We start from the raw sequence: 6,418 nt of genomic DNA on the forward strand, positions 1-6,418 counted from the left end.
TTACCCATTTTTTAAGACTCCTCTTTTCCTCCTTTCATAAGGCACTGTTGCTATGGCACTTTTCTATAACCTTTTCATTCCTGTGTACAGTAGCTTAAAATTGCAGTGATTGAGCATAACCCACCTGTTTGTATAAATTATTGAAAATCCATTTGCACCCTGTAAGAATGGACTGAAAGTACTGCTGAGCATGTGTGCTGAGAGTACACGGATTGCTCGACTGTAAGGAAATGGCCCAATGAACATGGTTGTGGGAGGGGAAAGAGGAAACAAAGCTAGTCAGATGTGAATTGTATCTGGTGTAATAAACATGTTAAAACAAGCAAAAATTGTTATTTTTCTTTTCCTTCGGTCAGTGCACATTAGAATTTGAACTACCTGAGGATTTTTTTATCAGAACTATTCTTGTTGAATATTTATGCTTAATGGAAGTAATTCCTAAAGGAACATTTTGTTTAAAACACATTAACAGGAAAGTGTATAAGATATTTAATGAAAATGAAATTCAACAAGAATGATTAAAGTCACTTCCCAAGTGGTTGTCATTTGTTAAACCCGGTTCACCTGTCTTGCTATTAGGACATTTCATTTTGAAGGATGTTTGTGTTGTAGCTAACTGTTCCAAGTCTGGTGCTGACTGCTGTTCTTAGCCATCACAAAACGCTAAATTTGTGTAATTGGGGCTTCCTGCTGTTATCTGGAAATGGTGGGAAAGCTCAGCTTTGTATATTGTTTCCTAAAGTATATTAAAATAAAAAAGAAACTATTGCTACTATAAAGTTACCTTGGCTTTTTTTTCCTTTGCTAAAAATACTAGTCATGTGGCTGCAGTGTGACGCTGCCATATTGTATCAAATGTTCTGTGTGCAGAAAAATCTTTGAGCTGCAAGCTTCTGACCTGTGATTTGCGGGCCTTTTTTGGTGCTTGTGGAGGCAGATGTGTGCTTCCAGCACTTCGGCACCATGGGTGTGGCCTCCATGGTTGTGTCATCGGTGTTACCTGGCTTTCAGATTGCTCTTAAAACAAGTTATCAGTCGGACTTTTCCGTAAACTTGAAAACGAAATTCAGCTGTTTTTGGTATTTTCTGAAATAGAAAAATGTTCAGTGTAATTGAGAGGGTTTTAAATCATACTAAAAGCTAAGGTTCTTCTTATGACTTAGCACTTTCAAAATGTAAGAAAAAACAAATGCCATGAATTCTATTGTAATGAAATGTTCATGCCTGTTGTTGCTATTTGCTGAACTTCATTAGTGCATGTAAATGAAACCCCAAAGAGCTGTTAAGTTAGAGCCCCTTACTGAGTCTTTCCTGAGAGCAACTGAGCAATCTTTAATTGACAGTTTGTGATTTAGGTAAATTTGAATTTGATTTGCTAATAGCTTATGACATACTTTTCCTTTATTTGAAAAATGTTTATATCCCTATGTAAATTAGTCCTATATACTGGGGAGAAGATGCCTAATTTGAATTTTCTTAGTGATTGAACTTTTAAACACTAAATTTTCTTGTGGAAATATTTTTACAATATTTGATCCACTTACTATTCTGTAGTTCTATAAATTATTTTAAATACTGGTACTTTACAATTCAGATACAATATCCAGCTCCTATGTAAAGTAACTAGGCGCTATGTATTAAAGTAGACACACACAGTGGGATATTCTTTAGTTGGCCCCCTGCCATGAAAAAGTTTGAGCATGTTCCTTGGTCCGGATAATCTGAAAATAGAAAAAGCCCTTGGGAATTTTAGGACTTCTTTGCTGTTTTAAAAAAGTGCCTTATGTTAAAACCTTAAGAACTGCAATAGTTTTAAAAAATACATATTTTGTGATGGGTCTGTTAGAAAATCTTTTTCTTCTGAAGAAACAGCTGCCCTGTCTTTCCCTTTTTATGTTTAGTAAAATTTGGGCTATAATTTCAGATTTAATATACACTGAAAATTCCAAACTCCAGCTTTTTTTCAAGACCTGCGCGCGCACACACACAGGTGCCAGGGATCAAACTCAGACTTTGCTCTTAAGTGCTGTGCCACTGAGCTACATCCCTGACAAAACATGTTCTTAATAGCCCAAGTGAATGGCGTTAAAGTCTTACCTCATGTGTTTCACGGTTGTAAAATCTTATGAATGAGTGGTTTAACACCTTACAAAGAATGGGTCATTCCTTCAAATGCATTTTTGTGGTCTTAGCTTTAAGGAATTTCTTCAGAGTTGAGCATGGGGCAGACAGTAATACACTCTGACTACCCTACTAGTCTTCTAGTTCAGGGCCTAAAGCTACTGTTTTTAGATGCTGGGTTTGAATATACATATTTCTTTTCAATACCTGTAAATACAGCTACATTGTATTTGTCCAAGTGTATAAAGTGACACTAAAAGTAATATGTTTTGATTAAACATGCAAAATTTGCATTTGCATAAGGAAGTTCAAAACACTAACTGCTTACTGATAAAATGTTAGTGGTTGTGTGTTAATAGTCTACAATGTCTTAACTCTTTTAATGAAGAGTTTGAGGGCTGAGAGTACAGCCCAGTGGTGGAAGGATCAGTGTGCATGAGGCCCTGGGTTGCACTGCCAGCCCACACCCAAGGCATGCACATTGCATGTTGTAGAGTGAGTGTGGGGTTGTACAGGTCCTTACTCTGATGTGTGCTCCTTTTCCTGGCCTCAACTGGTGGAGGAGTTCCCTCAAGTGCTGTCTGCCTAGGTGATACCATCCCGCTGGCCTGTGAAACAAGCATTACATCCAGATTGCCCCTTTTGAGTCCCCAGCAACCCTGGATTGTCATTACTGTGGCAAGTTCTCTAAAGAGCACTCTTGTGTTTCAGACTTGGTTCTCTGTTCAGTAACTGACATCATCATTTCCCTGGTGGTTCGAGACTCAAGCTTGCTTTTTTTCTTCTTACCCCACATTTAATCTGTTCCCAAGCCATCTCACACATGGATTTCAGATCTGAATGCTGTACCCTGCATCTACCGACCAGTTGTCAGCTAAACCACTGGGAACCCACTTGTTGTTCCTTTAAAGATCATCCTGGCTGGCCTGCATTGCCACACACACGCTTCGGGCTGCTGCCAAAGGGAAAGTGGAAGCCATGCTGCGACATGGCAAATGAGCCTTCAGTGATTCCAGGCTGAGGACAAACCCCAGTCTACCAAGGCTCACATCAGCCTCTGGATTTTCCCTCTGGCTCATCACAAGCCTGGGGCCTGTTTCCATCACTGGCCCATTAGTTTTCTTGAAGAGGATACCACCTGATAAACAGGAAGTACAATGAATGCTTTTTTCTTTTTGTATTAGTTTCTGTTATCAAACCCACATAGATAAGACTTTACATATTAAATAGTGTGGAAAAAAACTTCCTATACCAGTATGGCTGTTAATTTCTGCACAGTGCCGACTCTACAGTAAACTGGGTCAAACTTTTTCCAAAGTTGGCAGTTTTCAAAAATTCATATATATATAGGGGAGAGAGAGAACTAATAGTAGTGTGTTAGGCATCAATAGCAACAACAGCTTTTCCAGGTTCTGCAGTCATCTGAACAAAATTATAGAGACATCAAGCACATACCACTAAAAAAAACCCAGAAAACAGCAAAGTTCTGTTACTGTTGTACCTGACACCATTTTTAAATTAGATTCTTAATCATCATCTGGAGAGAGAACATTGTAGAAGTAAACAGTGAAAGCTCTGATACAGGGTCACTACTACTTACCAAAGCAGGTACGAGACATTTTACACTCCCAGAGCTACGATACAGTATTGTCCTACATCTGTCATACTAGAGGATAGCAAAAAGTCAGTATTTCAGATTGGATTCTACTCTTCCAGCAGAGGGCCCGCCCAAAAGATACGATGGCTCTGTAAAGAACGTGCTCTTTCACTAACAGCACGGTTTACTCTCTTCATGAACATCGGCTAAAAACCATTTTTTAAAAACCTGGGTAGCCACAAAACAACAAAAAAATTTTAACAGGAGGATGGTGGAAAGCAAGCAAGACTCAACCTAACTAGTATTTTACCCTCTGTCATGTTGGAAAGGTAAGCTCCACTGAAGAGAGGAGATGCCAAGCAGTAGTGCTCAAAGCTGCGGACCACAGCCAAAACTTCGTCCTTTCTAAGAGAAGTAGTAGGCAGACACTCGTTGGGTATGTTCAAGGGTGCCGACATCAGTATTTAATCTTGCTCATCCAGGCAGAAGGGGAGATCATTTACTACTGTACTTTGATTTACAAAAATAGCAAGCTGCCACAGAAAAAAAGGCTCCACTATCCAGAACTTGTCATCTGCAGTTCTTTGCCTCCAGGACTACAAACACACACCATTCCCAAAGAATATAAGGGAGCAAAGAAACCCTTACCTGATGGATTAGCTGGGACCACTGCATTGTTCAGACTGAACTGTTCCTGTGCCATTATTTTCCTATTTCTGGTGTTTCATCTAACCATAAAGATTCTTAGGTCTAAGTTATATGCACTTAAGGAGCATGTGCACGAATATGTTTATAAAATTCTGACTGAAGATCCATGGCCATCAGCCAAGCGAGTGTTACACAGCAGATGCAAGCTTTTGTCCCTGTGTCCCTTATGTATCCCCAAGCTCTACACAGGATAATGTCACAAACCACTGCAGCCTGGTGGCTGCTGACATTGTCTGACTTCGGTTGAAAACAACTGCACTTTGGCAGTTGTTTGGGGACAGAGGCCCTCACATCTGTGTGAATGCACACAACGTGGCATTGTTGGTGGTGAGAGGATGGGGAAACAGGAAGACATCTGTTTTTCTCTCTTAGCTGAGAGGTCCAGAGTTCAAGGGTTAGGAACTAGAAAGTGGACCAGGTTATGCCCCGTGGAGTTTTTGTTTAAATGAAGGCCAAAGGTGAAAATGTAAACGTACAAAACAAGTTCAATATTCGACGTAATAAAGACAAGGATAATTGCTGTGAAGAAAATAAGGTAATGCGTGGACAAAGGACTTGGGGTGAGGGATTTCAGATCCCAGAGATAGGAAAAGCCTCATGAAGACAGGACCTTTGGGCCTAAATTCAGCAAGATAAATGGAGGGAAGCTTCAAGTTTCATCAGACTGGACGGCGAAACCCTAGAAGCATCCCGTAACATTCTAGAACAAGAAGGAACCACTGTGATCCCAGTTATTTCCATATGGTTGGGAAATACTAGGCAATGCAGTTAAGAAATATAAGTCAGCTCTAAGTAACAGGAGGAAAAAATACTATGCTTCAGTAAGATCTACTTGGAAAATAAAGAACTAATCAAAAATTTAATTTGCAAAAAATAGCATTACTATATAGTAAGTAAAGTAGAAAAAGATTTATTACAGAAACAACATAGGTAGGATCCATGAAAAAAACTTTAAGGCTTTTCTGGGAAAACAGCATTAAGTAGAAAATGTGTACTCTTTTTTTTGGGGGGGGGTTGAGACAGGGTCTCACGATGTAGTTGAGACCGATCTGGAACACACTGTGTAGCCCAGGCTGGTCTTGAACTCACAGCAATCCTCCTGCCTCAGCCTCCCAAGTGCTGGGATTACAGGCGTGTGCCACCACGCCCGGCTAAAAATTTGTACTCTTGATAGGAAAAAATAAATAGCATAGGGCCAGGGATGAAGCACAGCATAGGCACAGTGCCTGCCTGGCAAGCTCAAGATCCTGAGTTCAATCCCTGGTAACCAACCAAAAAAAAAACAAACAGCATCAAAATCCTCAATATAATCAGTGTAGTTCCGGTAAACTACCAATAAGATATTCTGAGAGGAATTTTATAGAATGATAAAATTTACAGATTATCAGGAAAATTGCTTCTTACAGGGTCCGTGCAAGGTGTTTTAAACCTATGAGAATATAAGGGCTCAGCAGCAGAGCGCTTGCTTTACGCATGGGAAGCCCCAGTCAACCTGCAGTACTGAAAATCAAAAAGATTTTCAAAACAATGTTTTATGCATGACATTTAGTAATACTAGCTAAAATGTACAAACTACAGAGCTGGTAGGTAACAGGATTTCATAGGTACTGGGGAACAACTGAAAATACAAATAAATATGGATTTAGGGTGCAACAAAGAACATTTCAAAGTGTAGAAATAATATTCAAGACCAGGGGAAACTGGCCAATAATTCAGCTGAGCGTGTCTTTGACACGAACGTGCGCCGTGGTCTCTCAGTGGCCCAGGCTTTGACCACGGTCCTGTCCCCTCCCCGACCCACCCAGCAAAAGACAGCAAGGGGCTCCTGGCAAAGCTGACCCTCACCCTGTTGAGGTTTTCCACTTAGGGTTGCTCCCCTTCGCACTGGTGTGTGGCGCAGCTGCTGAGGGGACTCCGTGAGAGGGGGGAAGGGAAGCGGGGAGGAGGGAAGAAGGGAGGAGGAAGAGGGGGAAAGAGAAGGGAGGGGGAGGG

The 6,418-nt window shown here is 40.6% G+C and overlaps 1 long non-coding RNA gene across 2 annotated transcripts in view; it reads right to left on the reverse strand.

The window, feature by feature from the left end:
• LOC104855794 overlaps positions 1-6,389 on the reverse strand; it is a 9,400-nt gene extending 3,011 nt beyond the window's left edge. The window contains exons 1-2 of one of the 2 annotated variants that reach the window (XR_002025058.2): positions 6,272-6,389; positions 899-1,086 (exon numbers count right to left, since the gene is read on the reverse strand). This is a non-coding gene — a long non-coding RNA (uncharacterized LOC104855794). Of the gene's footprint in view, positions 1-898; positions 1,404-6,271 lie in introns of those variants that run through there. The other variant, XR_778489.3, reaches the window with a different exon arrangement.
• Between the last annotated feature and the right edge of the window lie 29 nt (positions 6,390-6,418).

Source organism: Fukomys damarensis, unplaced genomic scaffold (assembly GCF_012274545.1).
Source record: "Fukomys damarensis isolate Sample0158 unplaced genomic scaffold, DMR_v1.0_HiC HiC_scaffold_19, whole genome shotgun sequence".
In the NCBI taxonomy this organism is placed as follows: Eukaryota; Metazoa; Chordata; class Mammalia; order Rodentia; family Bathyergidae; genus Fukomys; species Fukomys damarensis.